The sequence below is a fragment of the Saccopteryx leptura genome, chromosome 2 (assembly GCF_036850995.1).
Source record: "Saccopteryx leptura isolate mSacLep1 chromosome 2, mSacLep1_pri_phased_curated, whole genome shotgun sequence".
Taxonomy (NCBI): Eukaryota; Metazoa; Chordata; class Mammalia; order Chiroptera; family Emballonuridae; genus Saccopteryx; species Saccopteryx leptura.
In genome coordinates, this window is record NC_089504.1 from 242,236,588 (window position 1) to 242,254,141 (window position 17,554).

The 17,554-nt window shown below is 46.6% G+C and overlaps 1 non-coding gene across 1 annotated transcript; it reads left to right on the forward strand.

The window, feature by feature from the left end:
- The first annotated feature begins 9,970 nt into the window (after positions 1-9,970).
- Positions 9,971-10,046, forward strand: TRNAT-GGU (transfer RNA threonine (anticodon GGU)). The gene has a single exon. It is a non-coding gene; the product is annotated as a tRNA-Thr (tRNA).
- Positions 10,047-17,554: the final 7,508 nt, after the last annotated feature.

Genomic DNA, 17,554 nt, shown 5'->3' on the forward strand with positions numbered 1-17,554 from the left:
ATAAAACAAATTACAAAGCTTGGTGGGTAATATCATCTCAGAATAACAGATTCCAAAGAATCTCAGAAAGAAGTTTCATATACTAGTTCTGAAAACTGACAAATGATAGCAACAATGGCAACAGTAATTGTGCAGTTAGAATTTTCCACTGCAGGTGACAGAAGGTCTAAACCTGACTGAAGACCCAAAAGCAATGAATTGGCTGGAGTATCGGAAAAATGCAGTGGGCGGGGGATGGTTTAAACCAGGGACTGGGTGAGTCCCTTTGTCTCTCTCCCTGTCCTATGTTCAACTTCCCTCAGTCTTGGCTTTCCTTAAGCAGTGGCTTATGGTAAGGTAACCAATCGTCCTCCTTTAGGGAGGACAGTCCTTCTTTTGTAAGTTCCGTCTTCCCTAGAAAAGTGTCCTCCTACATGTCTTCCTTTCTGATATTGGAAGACTAATCTGTAAATGTCCGCATTTGATAGATGCAGAGTTGATCCATTGCGTGTGGTGTGACATATTTGTATCTAAATGAGTACTTTTCTTACAATTATTATTAAAAATTAATAGGAATGTAAGCATAATTACAATATAAAATATTACAAATGCTTTTATTATGCATTTATCATGTTATAGTGTATTATTGTTGCAATGAATAAAATGGTTCTTTATTTATGATATTGTTTTCTTCCATTTTTTTGTCCTTCTTTTCATTGTAGAAAAGTTGATCACCTTACTTATGGCAACCCTAGATTTACATGCTCACCTGCAACACAGTAAGAGAGCATGCTTTTCCATTAAAAGACCCAGTGAAAGTCTAGAATGCATTCATCCCATTGGCTCTAATACGGTCACATGGCATCTGCAAATCAACCCTAAGGCAGGAAGGGGCTGTAATTGGTCATCCTGAGCCACATGCTAATTTCTGTGGCTGGGGGTGGGGTCAACAGCTCCTAAATTACATGAACTGAAGGGGGTGGGGAGGGCAGTTCCCTAGGGGAAAGTTACATGGTATTGCTATTAGAAAACGAAGAGTCCAGCTAAGTGGGCAATTCCACACCTGCGCCATGGCAACCACTTACTGAGTGCCTGGACCAAGCCAGGCACCTACCTGTGTTATCACGTCATCTTGTCAAGTCATCATTATCCTTCTTTTGCAGATGACAAAACTGAGACTCAAAGAGGTCAGGTGCTTTGCCTGGGGTCCCTCAGGGAGAGAACTGGGATCTAAGAATGGTTACCTAAATGCAAAATCCATGCCTTGGCCCTCTATGCTGGAAAGTCCCCCACTCCTTTTGTTCATCAGGATAAAAAACAAAACCACTTGTAATGAATGACATGACATTCCTATATTCTACACACAGTTGGGGTTATGCACTACCCTGCCCTAAGACATCTATTCTGCCCTTTCTTTCGCCTCAGCAGGGAGCATTCTAGTACTGAAGAGAAAGGAGATGAGGCCATTCATTTTACAACCAGCCTTCAGTTTTATAATGTACCCCCAGGTACCTACCACCAGCTTCAGTAATGTCATTCCGTCTACTCCTCCACCCTCTCCCCACCCTACATCTGATGATGATGTTTATAATGTTTTTTTGTAGATTCCTAAAAAAAACTACCTGAATGTATATTTTCAAAGTATAAAGAGTTACCTTTTGTGGGAAAGTTAAGTTCTAAAGTCCATGAGAAAGACAAGAATCATGCACACCCAAAACATTTCTTAACATGCCACTGTGTCTCAGACAGAGGGCCAGCAGGCTATTTCTTCATTTGAAGTGGACAGATGCAGTGGCTGGGTGGGGGCCATGCTGTACAAAACACGATCAACACTCAGCATACAGGAACCAAAAAGAACCCAGAAGCCCCGTTGCCATCTGGCCCCTTACTACGCCCACTTTGGGCCAAGCGCTCATTAAGTTAAATGGAAAGCAGATGGAGAAACTGAGGCTCAAGTAAGTCATCCCCACTGTTGAAATTCTTTCCTAATCCATAGAAGTGTATGACACTACTTCACTGTCTTAGGTCTTTCAAATTCTGGTATTTGAATTCCTCCCAATGCCATTAGTCTCTGCCATGTGCCCTGCACTTGGCTTGGGCCAAACACTCATGACACAGTGAGCACCCTCTCCACATTTCAGCTGTGACATCCCTGGGGAGAGGAGAGGTCAGAAGGACCAGGCTGCAGCCACTTGGCCCCATGTCCTGCAGCATCACAAGCTCCGGCTGGATGACTGGTGTCCCTGGATGGTCCAGTCCCTGTGACTGTCCTTACCATGGACAGTAAGCCTGGGAGGAAAGCCGTGAGTCCACCTCCCACCGCTCGCCTTCTGGGGCTGGCTGACTTGCTGGCCATTAACCACCAAAGCCACAGCAGCCATAAAATTAATTTCCTTCCTAATATATACAAGACTTTCTCTAGGAGAAGTATGGGCCGATTGGATCAAAGTGTGTAAGTGGTGTGCTTATGCTATCAGTTTCAACCCCTTAATGCCCTCCTGTCAAAACAAAATCCTCAAGAAAGGCTTTGAGGGGAATCACATGGGCATAATGGCTTTCCAAAAGAGAGCCCTAAGTACTTGGTAACATATACAGAGCCGACTATTAGATCGGCTGGTGTAATTGTCCTTATATTTTAATGTAAACATGCGTATATTAGCCGGGCTCTTCATCCCTCAGCAGACACGGAGGGCAGGGCGGGCGGGGGAAGGGAAGATGGCTTTAGTGGGAACATCAGCCATGGGAGGAGGCTGTCAAGGCGGAGCCAAGGAGGGAGGTCAGGGGGCGTGGGAGGGGAGGGGATTCCAAGGAGAGAGGCAGTGGCAAGTTGAGGAGACCTATCTGGCTTTTATTAATAACACAAATGCCTGGTTCCTGGGTGGCACTCTGAACTTTAGTTTTCCCCAGAGAATGCTCTCATCTAGGTTTTAATTTGCCCTCAAATCAACCTTTGCAAGGTGGGCTGGGAAGGAGAGGACCCATTTCCTGGGTGGGGAAACTGAGGTTCAGAGACCCTGGCAGGAAATAGATGCACACTCCAAGAGGGTAAAAGATATAGTAGTTGAATGAAGGGGTTATTTATAAAGGTGTTGGCTGTGCTAAGGAAACTAATACAGATGGTGGAGGACTGCAAGGCTAGCAAGAAATCATTGCCCCCTTCAAACGCAATTAGGTAAGTGGCACAGAAAGAAGCAACAGTCTTTGTTAGGGGAATGCAGCCACTGCCAAACCCATGAAGGGCTGGAACAAAGGGACCCAGGGGACTGAATGCCTCCATCCCTCTCCTGCCACCCTCTTCTATCAGTCCACCACTGGCAAACTCCAACAGGAAGGCAGAGGACAAAGGGGCCCACATTTGGGGCACAGCCTCTCAAAACACTGACAACAAAGACAGGTAGATGGCAAGTGAAGAATTTCCAGCCCGAGGTTTAGAGGCACAATTGGGAGGCACCCTCTTGCAGCCCAGCCTGGCTCCTCCCCAAGGGACAGTGACAGTTTCTAGGGGAGGAATTAGCCCATTCTTCTCGAGGGCAAACCTCAGAAGGCTGGGGACAGTCTAGATTTCAGCTGCCTGACACCCAGTGGTATGGACAGCAGGATTTGGACACTTTTGGACATTTCCAACTTTGGCTTCGTTTTACAAATTGGCCAGTGCTATGCACTGAGAGTTCTCTGTGGGAAGAGAGCATGCTTTCCCCGAGTGAATCCAGATAAAAGGCTGGGTGCCTGAAGCCCGGGTAATAATAGAATGACAGCTGGTGATTCGGCGGGGCTCTTCACTGCTGATCAATAGTGAGCTGCCCAGCCCATGCTCTGGTGAACCCTCTACCCACGGGGAAGCCTGCTGAAAGGAATTTCTGCAGCCCTTTTCCTAGCTTGTTGCAGTGGCTGCCATTCACATGGGCTTCACTGTGCCACATGGTATGCCGAATGCTCCCTCACATTAGCTCATTTCATCTTTATAGCCTCACAACCACCCCCTGCAGCCACCATTGCATCTATGTTTTGCAGGCAGAGACTGAGGCTTGGCTCAGCAGTATAGAGAGGCAGTGCAGGGCAGAGGGTAGAACAGCATGAGCTGTAGATGGCCTGGGTTCAAATCCCAGCATGCCACTTACCAACTGTGGCATCTTGGACTAGTCACATGGCCCTGTGTGCCTTAGTACCCCCACCTGTAAACAGGGAATGTTAATGGTGTCTTCCTCGTGGGGTTCCTGCAAAGATCAAGTCAAGGGCTTCATAGAATGACTGACTTATATAGCAAGTTCTGAGTGATAGCTCAGAGAATGTTCTCTTGCTAAACTAAGTCATCCAAGGTCACAGAAAGTGGCAGTGCTGGTGTTCAGACCTGCATCCCAAAGTGTGTGTGTGTGTGGGGGGGGGGAACCAGTGTTGTGCTGGACTGGTATGTATCAATTTGCAATAGCCAACTATTAAACTGTTAGGACTTTTGTAAGAAAATTGTTAAATGCAGCCATTATTAAAAATTAAATAACATATGGTTACAAGTAAATCATGTTAAAAACAAAGGTAAGTAATACTTGAAACTGATCATATCCTACATTTTTTATGTCATCTATACCCACTGTAGATAGAAATCCTTCAGAAGGGGGTGCTACTTAGTATCACTTCCTGAGTTCAGTATGTTGGGCAATGTGGGAGTATTTATACCACTGAAATGGGCAAATGCTACAAACCAGGACTCCCTTCTCCAGAGAGAGGTAGTCGCTAAATATTTAACAGTACATCATAGTCTGGAACCCAAGCCCTTTCACATCTAATCTGAGTCTTTTTCACCCACTCTGAAAAGAATGAACGGTGAATAGAAAGGACTTATTTCCCAAACAGAAGGCTCTCTGGTTTACGGGGCAGAGGGACATCTGCCCCTGATATCAACTGGTGTCTGACAAAGGGACACTGGAATAGTGAGGGAAACTTACAAGGGGCTAGATCACAGCCTCATATGACACCTGGCTAGTAAGGCCAGATGTTCAGCTGTCCCCTGGGAAGGCAGAGTCATGGGGAGGGCTGAGGACGCAGTCCGTGTCTGGGCACTGCCATCATCCCCCTCGGCATCCTGCCCCCACTTCAGGCAAATTCCTCACCTGGTGATAAGCGTGGCTCCATCTCAGGATTTTCCCATTGTGCTGACAGTTTTAAACCAATAGATTTATGAACTTTTAAGTAATAGAAATATTTAAGGCAGACCTATTTGTCTTATCTGCAAAGAGGGGAACACTCCTCTTCAGAGGGGGAAAAACGTAAACTCATAAAAAGGAATGATGTTGTTGAACACAGTCTGCAGAGATGAGAGACAGGGCCCCTTTACCGCCCAGATACAACTCCTCTCTGGGGCCTGGTTCTTGCTGATTCTGGGTGTTGCCAGAAATTCTCCCAATAACTCCTTTTCTTTTCAAGTTAATTGCAGTCAGTTTTCTTGTTTGCCCTTAATACCCTGACAAATACAAGGACTAACATTTACTGAGCATCTACTATATGACCAGCTCTGTGGTAAGTGTTGTAGATACCTGATTGCATTTAATCCCTGGAGGCCGAGGAGGTAGCAGGTAGGCTGGAGGAAGAGGAAAAATGATCTAGATTTTGTGGGACCTGAAGCTTATTCAATTTAGAAGGCCCTCTTTAAGAAAAAAATACAAAATTACCATTTATGCAAAATTATTTGACCCTGTGCAAACAGTGCTAGGGCCCCCTTCCAGAGTCTTGAAGGAGACTGTGGGAATAAGGGGTCCTGCAACTTAATCTTTGTGGTCTCCCTTTTACAGATGAGACAACTGAGACCCAAAAGGGTAGTCACTTGTTCAAGGTCAAATAGTTTCCAAATGCTGAAGGCAGGATCTGAACCCAGGTCTGACTCCAGGGGCGTGGCTCTCAACCAAGACTTCTCACCTTTTAGAACCTCTGTTGTCTTGCCCTTTGCCACTGAGGTAGCATTTTCCCACTGTTTTCCAACACTCCCCTTTAGACCAGGAATTCTGCTCAGTCTCACCTCCACCTTTGTTGGTGCCATTTTCCCATCTAAGCTGTGGCTATAGGTGTTCCTCCTCTGCCTGCACCCAAATTAGTACGTGATTAAATAACTGGGTAGTACAGCCTAGCCAAATCGACACAAAGTGACCGTGTTGCCACACTGAGATCTGAAGGGATGCACAGGAAGTGGCTACCAGGATCTGATGAGAGCTGTGGTGGAGGGAAAGGGGCTGACTGTGGCAGTCTTTGGAAAGGGGGCAGCCAGGCCGCAGCCCAGCAGGGAGGGAGCAGGAATGACACCTCATCCTCCCTGTGCTCCAGTCCCTGCTGGGGCCTCCCTGCCTGAAGCCAGAGGGCAAGGGAGCCCACTGACGCGTCCATGCAGGGCAGCTTCCCGGGCGCAGAGCAGGAGCAGGGTGGAGGTGGATCTAGAGGGACAGAGGGAATATCTCCATCACAGATGACAAGGACAGTGGTGGGGGTCTCATGGCCCAATGTGTCCAATGAGAAGGAGAGCAGGTGCCTGACGATGTCAGCAGCCAAAGAGTGAGCAGGGGAAACGAGTCACGCTGGGGACGGGAGGAACGGCCAGAGGTGCAGAGGAAAGTGAGGAGAACCCAGGAGAGAAGGAGGAACCAGCAGAAGCCCTGGAGGCCGCAGCCCACAACCTGGAAGCAGAGATGGGTCCTGGCGTCGGGGACCAGGCGTTCCCAAGGGTGTTCAGAATAAAGACAGCCAGAGCATTGTCAGCTGTGGCTGAGGGAACCTGCATCCGAAATTGTCCTCAAGTTCATGGTGTGGAATCCAAGGAGAGCTGGTTCATAGACACAAGAAGAAATGTGGAGAGGAGAGGGTGGATGGGTGCTTGGAAGGAGGAATGAGGAAGGAAAGAAAGAAGAAAGGAAGGAAGAAAGGAAGGAGGGAAGGAGGGAGAGAGGGAGGGAGGGACCATGTTCCAGGCATAATCCTGACACCTTTACATGCTTTATTTTCTGATCCTTACAAGAATCCTGTGAGGTCGACTTTCTGTAGTCCCATTTTACATATGAGAAAACTGAGGCACAGAGAGGTTAAGTCAACTACAAGAGGCCACATGTGTATCGATGGTGGAGCTGGAGTGTGCACCAGCCCTGCTGACGCTGCAGCTTGTTTTTTCATTGTTTTCAGGGTATAAAAGCCCAGGCCAGCACCACAGCCAAGCCATCACCGATAGCAGTGAGAACGGCTCCTTGACTGCCTGGGTTCGGACGTGGGTTTTCTCACTGAGAAAGTCGATGTTCTGGGGCCAGTTACTGACCTTTCCTGTGCCTCCGATTCTTCACAGAGACAATAGGGATAATGATAGTACTGACGTCAGAGCTGGTGAGGCGTTTCATTTATAGGATTCAATGCACATTAACGTGCTTACAAAAGAGCCTGGCATGGTACGTTCTGGGGAAGTGCTCATAATTAAAATGATCCTATCAGATCTGTATGCATCATGTTCGACTCCAAGCTCTCTGCTCTGGGCCAACATTCTATCCCCTCCCCTCCAAACACACAGAAACATCTTTTAGCTTCTCATGGAGAGAGCTGACAACAGCACTACAGCTTGGGATGTTTTCAAAAAGCCAGGAAGGACATAACTTACAGTTCCTAGGAGACGCGGCTTCAGGTCAGTAATCAATACCTACTGTGTGAGTGTGAGGAAGTAGCTACTACCAGACACCCCAATGCTGCATATATTTATTAAAAATGTGTTCCCCATTACCACGATTCTACAAACATAAAAATGCTGTCTGCACCTCAACAGGGCTTCTAGCGCTGGGGCTGCCGCTTGATATACGGGCTTCCTGCCTACTTGTGGCTTCTTTGTTTGGGGTTCTTTGTTCCCTGCCTTGTAGGTACCTTGTGTCTTGGGCATGAGGCACAGACACTGGGTCACAGGATTGGGGGACTGCAAAAGTTAGAAGGCACCTCCACGGATGAGGTCAGTGGCATGTTGTAGAGAAGAAAACACAATAGTTGGAGCCAGATGGTCATCTAGTTTACAGATGTCTTAGTATTCCTGAAGCATTAACATAGTCATTCAGCCATTATTTATTTAAGAGCTATTTGTTTGCACTGTGGCAAGAGTGGCCCCAAGATTCCTGAGGCCGGTGTTCATGTCCAGTAATAACGCCCTCCTTTTGAGTGCAGTTTAGGCTCACGTGTAGCCAATAGAATATGCCAAAGGGGAAGGGATTTTAAAATTCTGATGCTAAATCAGTTGGTTTTTTGAGTTAATAGAAAAGAATTTGATCTTGGGTGAGCCTAATCTCACCAGGTGAAAGTCTTTACAACAGACCCACCCTGAGGTCAGGCCTTCTATTTCCTGCTGGCCAATAAGAAGCAAGCTGCCACAACTTATACCACAACAAGAGAATAAATTCTTCCAACCACCTGAATAAACTCGGAAACAAATTCTTCCCCAGTCACACCACCAGATGAGAACACAGCCCAGCTGACACCATGAGATCTGGGTAGAAGACCCAGCTGAGCTGTGCACACACTTCTGACACAAGGAAACCATAAAATCATGAATGTGTCTTGTTTTAAGATTCTAAGTTTGTGTTAACTTGTTATGCAGCAATAGAAAACTAATACAATCACTTCCTTTGTGCCAGAGGCTATAAAAGACGCCTAGGATAAAATAATACACAAAAGAGCCCCTCCTGTTTTTGCTAGGCCAGGCACGAAGTAGATGCTCAAAGAGGCAGCCTTCACTGTGTACCTAATTTCTTTTCTATGTGACCTGGAGCAAGTCAGGTGACCTCTCTGAGTATGTTTTTTCAGGTGAAAAATGGAGACAAGAAAATCTGCCTCTGTGGTCATTTTGAGTGTGTTTTGCAAATTTACATCACCGAGCAAACATATTATGACAGTATTTTAATTGAATTACTTTTCTCTGGCCTTGCCTACTACACTTAAACACATTAAATAGTATCACCCCTTGTTTATAGGTTGCATATGGGGAGACTACATATTGTCTACCCCCAATACCTGTTTTTTCCTCTTGATAATAAAGACTATGATTTTTAGCATGGTACATGGCCATCCAGAATAAATATTATAATTCTCAGTCTTGTTGGCAGAGAGATCAACCATGTGACTAGGTTTTGACCAACAAATATAAGTAGAAATGAGAACTGTCCTTATGGGATAGGGCTGCCAGATAAAACAGAAACCAGGTGATAGGACACCTAGTTACGTTTGAATTTCAAATATATATTTGAAATATATATATCCCAAATATATATTTGGATATATATATCCCAAATGCTTATACTAAAAATTATTTATTTATCCAAAATTCAAGTTTAACCTGTATTTAATTTAATTGGGTATCCTACAGTCTTGTTAAATATAGTACCCTATTAAGAGAGAGTAGCCCATTCTTTCCCCTTTCTCTAAACTGCTGTTAGTGTGATCACTGGAGATCCAACAGCCATCTGGGCCATGAGGATAAGACTGCACTTTAGGGATTTTAGAATATTAAGCCAGGAGGAGACTGGGTTCTTTGGGATGTCAGTAGAATGGCCAGGTCAGTTCTGCACTGACCATCTCTGGGCTTATTTTACATAAGAGAAAAATATATGCATCTATGTTGTTTAGGCTACCATCGTCTGGGTATTGCTATTTCACGTAGCAGAACCTAACCCAAATTATTACATGGATCCTCCAACTTTAACAAGAACCAAAGTAGGAATTGCTCCTATTTGTTGAGTAGTAATAATTGTTTTTATATACTGTTTGATGTATACTAGGCACTGTACTACATCCTTTACAAATATTGTCTCTAACTGGTACAATAATTCCAGGAGGAAATTATTATCTTTGTTTTTGCAGATAAGTGAACTCAGGCACAGAGAGGTAAAGTAATTTTCCCAAAGACACACAGCCAGTAAGTCGCAGAGATCATTTGAACCCCCAGTTTGTTGGACTTCAAAAGTCCTTTTACCCCACCATTAAAACTTACATATAGGCCCTGGCCGGTTGGCTCAGTGGTAGAGCGTTGGCCTGGTGTGCAAAAGTCCCGGGTTCGATTCCCGGCCAGGGCACACAGGAGAGGCGCCCATCTGCTTCTCTACCCCTCTCTCTCTCCTTCCTCTCTGTCTCTCTCTTCCCCTCCCGCAGCTAAGGCTCCATTGGAGCAAAGATGGCCCGGGCGCTGGGGATGGCTCTGTGGCCTCTGCCTCAGGCACTAGAGTGGCTCTGGTCGCAACATAGTGACACCCTGGAGGGGCAGAGCATCGCCCCCTGGTGGGCAGAGCGTCACCCCTGGTGGGCGTGCCGGGTGGATCCCAGTCGGGTGCATGCAGGAGTCTGTCTGACTGTCTCTCCCCGTTTCCAGCTTCAGAAAAATACAAAAAAACAACAACAAAAAACGTAGATATTTTATCCAAACTGTTATTTACTACCCTTTTAAAATCTTCATTTTCTTTAACCCAGAATCCAAGGAAGACAGGAAAAGTATTTCCTCAGCCTGAGTTACATAATCACTGAGACTGAGTTTAATTACAAACTTTTAAAAAGTCACAAAGCAGTCCCTCAAAACTGGCACTGTTTGTCCATACCTGAGAAAGGCTGGGATGGTCAGTGAGCTTTGCTATCCAAAAGGACAAGAGTTGTCCACAAATGTTGGCCATCAATCAGGTGTCCTTGTTTCACAGATGGGGACCTGAGATGAAGAGAGAACAAGAAGTCTGCCTAAGTTAAGACAGTGAGAAAGTGACACAGGGACACAAACCCAGGTGTCCCACCCCAGCCAGAGACTTCATACCACACAGAGCTGCATCCTGAGAGAAAACTGAGAAGACAAGAGACATCTGTAATATGTGTGTGTGTATGTGGGGGAGAATAAGAAAGGGAAGAGGTTAATGTTACACCCACTCCCTCATTAGCTCTGATATCAGACCCTTCTCCTGGGCAGAATCAAAGCTGATGTGCCCATCTAAGAAAAGAGAGGGACCCCCTAACAGTGGTCGGCAAACTCATTAGTCAACAGAACCAAATATTAACAGTACAATGATTGAAATTTCTTTTGAGAGCCAAATTTTTTAAACGTAAACTATAATAGGTGGGTATATTCCTTATCAAGGTAGCGCCCATACGTGGTATTTTGTGGAAGAGCCACACTCAAGGGGCCAAAGAGCCGCATGTGGCTCGCGAGCCACAGTTTGCCAACCAGGGCCCTAGGAGAACAGGGTCCCAAGCACTGTGTCTGCAAATCCTGGGTGGCTCTACCAAGCCTTTGAGTTGGAAATGAGACACACACCCCAGTTCAGAGTCCTTGGGAGGAGAAAGAGCCTTTGTTTCTGGCTGTACTGCCCATGCCCAAATGATCCCAGCACATAGCAGATGCTCAAAATAAAATCTGTTGAGTGATTAAATGAATGAAATATCAAAAATCCATTCTATACTTAAATCCATTCTATAGCCTTTAATTGAGCATCCAAAGCTTTCTACTACACATGACAGAACTGAAGTTGAGAAAGAAAACTGTCAATAACAATTACAAAAATACCAATAACAGCAGTAGTAACTGACCACTGATCGTGCTACACTCGGCACCTTAACACATCTTATTTAAAGTCATCACAGGCCCATGGCTGGGCTTCTATACCTGCTCATTTTACAGATGGGGAAAGGGTGGCTTAGAGAGGAGAAGCCATCTGTTCAGAGTCACACAGTTAGGAGGTGTGGGATGTGAATTTCAGATGCTTCCCAGGACCCGTACTTAGTATGCATGATCAGTTGACTCCAGGTCTCACAGGCAACGGCTCCTTCTTAATAAGTAAGATCTGAGCTTCTGCTCTGGAGACATTTCTGAGTGCCAGTTTTCTGCTGTGGATGCATAATGACCAAAGAGCCAAAAATGATAAAAAAAAATAGTATCCCTTCAACAGAGGGATGTCCCTGGTGTTGGGGGTTTTCATTGCCCCTGGAATCTCCATCCACCTTCTGAGAGTGCTCAATGCTCATCCCACCCTAACTTGGATTAGGCTGTGTCTCAGGCAGCACAGAGCCTGGGCACCCCTAACATGAGGTCAGGGGTCATGCCTTCATGCCCCAATACCCCCCACATTGCTGGCTTCCCACAGTAGGTGCACTATACACGTTTGCTGACGGACCGCTGATTGATCTTATTCTGTAAAATGCCTCACTCGGCCACATGAGCCCAGAGAGGCTTAATAAAGGCTTTTTGAAGATGATAAGAAACAGAGCTGCCTTGTTAAGATTCCGGGGGCCTTGGATTCTTCTTCACCGGCAATATCTCTCTTTCTTTCTTTTTTTCTTTTTTAAGTGCTAGCAGATAAAGCCTGTTGACTGTCCAGCGGGTGACACTGGAGAAAGAGCTTTGGGACTTTTTGATTTTTAGAGGAACACAATAAAAGCAGCTCATGACATTAAAATCTGGGTTCTGGTGGGGATTGACAGTAGATTGGCAAATTTGCCCCCATTCTCGGTTAATAAAAGTGTCGTTAGGCTAAGTCGAGTGAGTCTGACTTTATAAACGTGGAAACAGCTATGGGATAGCATTCAGTAGGCTGAGGTCTGACCCAGTGCTGCCACCACCGACTATAGGCACTGAATATGCCCCTCTGCATATCCGAGTCTCAGTTTCCCCAGATGCAAAATCAAGGGTGACGATGAGAGCGCTCCAGAGCCCGTGGTGTCTGACTTCCCCTGTCTGGAGACTGACTTAGAGATGAGGCTTCTCATTGCCCAAGCGCAAGATGGAAGGAGACAGAGCCAGGCAGGGGTGCCGTTCCCACAGACACGGGTGAGACAGCCTGGATGTCCAGGCAGGTTGCGGGCCAGGAGGACATCACAGAGATGCCTCTTCCTGTCTTAAAGCCTCACTCTGGCAGCCGTGGCTCCTAACACAGGACTGAGTCCATGGAGAGCTGTCCTAATGACCCATCTCCTAACATCACCATACTGTATCTGGGTGAAACCAGCCCCATTTGAGGGAGACAGAGAAGACATAGCAGCAGAGGTTTTAAATTCTTTTCAGTTTACAAATTATTTTATTTAAGCACCTGAGAATCCGGGGAAAAAAAAAAGCTATGGAATTGCTGCTTGGGAAAAACACACATATGTACAAACTTCGTGTCTAATGTGATGGGACTTAGGGGCCCCACTGATTCCAGGTTAGGAACCCCTTAAATAAAGAATGTATAGTGCCATCCTTATTGAAGGAGGAAGAGGAGGAGGAAGAAGAAAAAAAGAGAAGAAGGAGAAAAGGAGGAGGGAATAAACAGTAAGAAAATAATTCTAATCCAAGTAGACATAAGAAGCCTCCTGGTTTGGAACGTGGCTCTAGATTCTTAGAGACAGGGTTTGCATCCCCGCTCTGCACCTTTCCAGCTGTGTAACCTTGGACATGTGACTTGAACTTTCTTGGCTCCAGTTTCCTCCTTTTCCCAGTGGGGGTAACTAGATCCTTTGGGTTATATTGTCCAGGATCCCACACTGGAAGCCAGTGTTCTTTGCCACTTGAAACGACTTTGTTTAGAGAGCACTGACTCCGGAGGTCCACCTTCGCCTGGAGCTCCCTTAGGGTTAGACCAGAGGCTGGGATGTGGTTAGTGTGGTCCCTGGACCAGCAGCAGCTCACCTGGGGGCTCATTAGAAATGCCGAGTCTCAGGCCCCACCTCCAGACCCATGGAATCAGTATCTACAATTCAGCACAGTTCCCAGGTGGATCCTACCCACATGCAAATATGAGTTCCAGGAGAGCCAGAGAAGCATTAGACATAACCCACAACCCCATGGAGGAGCAGGGGCAGAGGCGTGCCGAGAGCCCTGGAAGCAAGGGAGCCAGCATGGCCCCTCGCTCCTCTCTGGCCTCCGCCTTCCTGGGACTAAGGTTTCAGCACTCAACCCTTCCCAAATGGCCTCCTTCATACTGCCTCTGTTGCCCCCTCCCTTGATCCCGGCAGCCAGGTTAAAGTTGTCACCAGGTACATATAAAGCCAGCAATCACTCGGCACGCCTGTAATGGGAAGAAGCTGCCGGCCAAGATCCCAGGGCAACACGCTGGGAAAACACCAGATCTCAGCATGGGGTGCGGTGGGCCATTTGCCATGACATCCCTCTGCCTGGAACATGAAGCACGGGCTGCACACAGGAAAAATCACTAGCAGCAACAACAATTATCACTTACTAAGTCTTACCATGTGTGGGACACTACACAGGGGCTTGGATTGTATCATCTAATTTGTCTACACAACAACTCTGTGGGGTAAGTATCAGTATTGTTTTACGACTAAGAAAACCAAGGTACAGAGAGGTTGAGTAACTTATCCAAGGTCACACAGCTGGTGGGTGAGAAAATCACAGGCCAGAGAGACCCTCAGTTTATGTCACAAACAGGGACGGTGACAGAGCTGGTCTGCACAATATTAAATGCTCTTTGGCCACTGACAAAGTTCACCCCATCCTCTGGATTTCGGAATTCTCTTGGACAATCAGAAGCTTTTGGTACTGTGGACTGCTGGCAGGATGTGCACTGTCCGGGTTAAGAAGTCCTCACCACTCACCATCTATGACATGTACTGATCCTAAAGGTCATTGTAGGTTGAACACTTCAGTAACAATGATAATGATAATAACAATAGCTAACATTTGTTGAGTGCTCACTGCATACCAAGCACAATGCTACAAGATGAACAGAAGGGGTAGATTGTGCTCTCGGGTGCTGAAGAAGCCACTCCATGACAGTCTTTGCTCAGTGCCCACAGGATAAGGCACTCACTCCCTGTTAAAGCTGCCCTTTCCATGACACCATGAGGAGTCCTGAGAATCCTTCTTTCCTTTGAGCCCAATCCTGCCAACTCCATTTCCCTTGGGGGACTGGGCCACCGGGAGTCAGCCCCCACGTCAGCCCTTTGGGGACGGGAGGCCACCAGCTTCCTCCTTGAGCATCCTGAGCTGCTGCCAGGAGGCAGAGGTGAGTTTCCCCCGGGGCTGTCTGCGGTCCTGAGGAAAGGCAGGGAGGCAGAGGCTCTTTGTTGGCCTGGGGTTCCTCTGCACCTAGCTCTCTGTACCAGATCCCAGATCAGTGTGCTGGGCTGGACCTATGTCAGCCCACCACCCTTCCTGGTGGGAGAGGCTCGGAGAAGGGAGCCCAGGCATTCCCGAGTCCTGGGTCTCTCACTTTCTGGATGCTTCTTCCCTCTCCCTTTCTGTCCTGCTCCTTCATTCACGAGCCCCTATGTCTCCCCTGTCTCCTCCCTGGGTCTCCCTTCCATCTCTCCTCCTAGGCCCTGTCCCATCCATGTGCACATGTTCCCTTTAAGTCATGTTTTAACCTAAACCCTCCTCTTTCACATCCTGCTTTTCTTATCTGAGTCCCTGAATGGCCTCCGTAGATCTGGCACCTACATCTAGCTAGAAAACCAGCAGCATTTGGTGAGCAATTTCTGTCAGAAAGTCTCTGCCTTTGAAATGTACCTACAGACCTTTAATAATGAAGTTTTGATAAAAATCTTCTCTGCGTCCTTGGCCCTGTTCTCCCACTCATCATGACCCCCCAGCCCCACCCCAAGCTCTCATTCCCTCATGTGGTTTCACATACTGCCAGGGTGCTCCCAATTCTCACATCAGTATCTCCAGCCCACACCTGTCCCCAGAGTGGGAGACTGAACATCCAACTGCTGGCTGGGCATCTCCATCCTGACCCATCCGGCCCCAACTCAGACTCACTGGTCCCACTCTCCTTTACCTCCAGCTTGTGAATGACACCAGCATCCACCCAACAGTTTGAACCACGAACCTGGAGTCATTCCATTCCTCTTCCTCACTCCCCAAGGCCCCTTCCCCATGTCCAATCAGACACCGCGGTCTGCTATTGCCTCTTCTAGATTTCTCAAACAAATTCCACTTCCATTGATAACATGCTGAATGCCTGTCGAATGAATGAATTCTAACCTGACCCATCAATGCATTCAGCATCTCCTGTGGGTACTACTTAAAGTCTCCATGAAGTCTCTGGTCTCCTCTCTAGCTTTTCCTTCTCTCCTTATGCTGTGACCACAGCCATCTTGTAAATGGATAGATATGACTGTGTTCCTTCCCTGCTCAAACACCTTCAATGGCTGCTCATTGCTTCCAGGCTCAAGTCCAAGCTGCTCAATGTGGCCTTTGAGACATCCACTCTCTGCCCCTACCCTTGGCCCCAACCTCCCCACCTGAAGCTTGAGTTCTAACAGCACTGAATTGCTTGCACTAATCCCCCTGGGCTGGAATCCCTTCTTCTCTCCCCTTTGTCCAGTTAAGTCCAATACATTCTTAAGACTCTCCTGAAGCATCTGTAATTTACCTGCTTTTCCACGACAAACGCAGTCATTCTCTTCCCTGTCCCTACAGCTACACAGCCTTACTATCCATCAGTCCTAATGTTGGCACCAAGCAAAAAATCCATCATTTAATAATAGCTATTAGGATTATGATGCTGGTAGGTTGTTCTCAGTTTCTCTCCATGATAAATGGTGCAGAATATTTCTGGGTATAAACACGTACCACTCCACACTTAGAACTATTTCCTTGGGCTCGAGTCTTGAAAACAGGGTTGTTGTGGATAAACACATGTTTGATTAGATATTTTGCCAAATCACTTTTCCAAACAGGCAGGCCCACCTGCACAATGAGTATATGGTCAGTTCTAGAATTCGGCCTCCCACCCAGGTGTCCCTGGAGCGGAGGGAGAAGAGTGACATGTGATGTTGGAAGCCGAGCTGAGATGCTATTTAGAAATAATAAACCCACTGGAAGAAGGAATTGGATCTCCATGTCGAGTGAGTTGAAATGGTTTAAATATGGAACCTGAGGAACCCTGAGAAGCAAAAGGAGAAGGAAGATGTCTGAAGACCTAATTGAGTGACTGCGTGCATCCGTAATCGTTGGGAAAGTAAGATCACTTTTATTGCGCGAAATGGATACACGTCAAGGGAAACTTTAGGGGAGGGCCGAAGGCCTGCTTGGTTGGGTATCAGATTTCCTTCAGGTTCATAGTTTGGGGTTTCCGGCAGCTCCCCAGCTTCGTGGCATTTGAATTCACTTATCCAGAGTGAAATCCAACTGAAAGTAAAAAGAGACTTTAAAAAGCTTATTTTTAAAATCCTCATAAGGTGTTTTGGACATCAAATAGCTCTTAAAAACCATGGCAGTACTTTCATGATTTAAGTGTAAATGATTCTGAAACATATGGATTACATTTTCCTCGAATGCCTCCTAGTTTTAAAAAGTGAAAGGCAGAGGAAGCAAAGAAACTGTAGATTGCCTGGGCCATTTGGAGATTCAGTTCATGGATGAACACCGTGCACTGTGGGGCTTGGGGGGCAGGACGGCTCCATCTCTGGTGAGAGTAATGTTAGGAAGTGCTCAAGGGGGACTGTTCTGTTTAAATCCGAAAGTAATCTTTGATTTGGGGTTCTTGTATGGGCATAAGGATCTAAAAGCAGCAGTTTCCAAGCTCAGATTAGTGAATCAAAAGTTTGTAAATTGCTAGTCAGAAATACAGATTCCAAGGCGACACTCTAGCCCTTCCGAATAAAAATG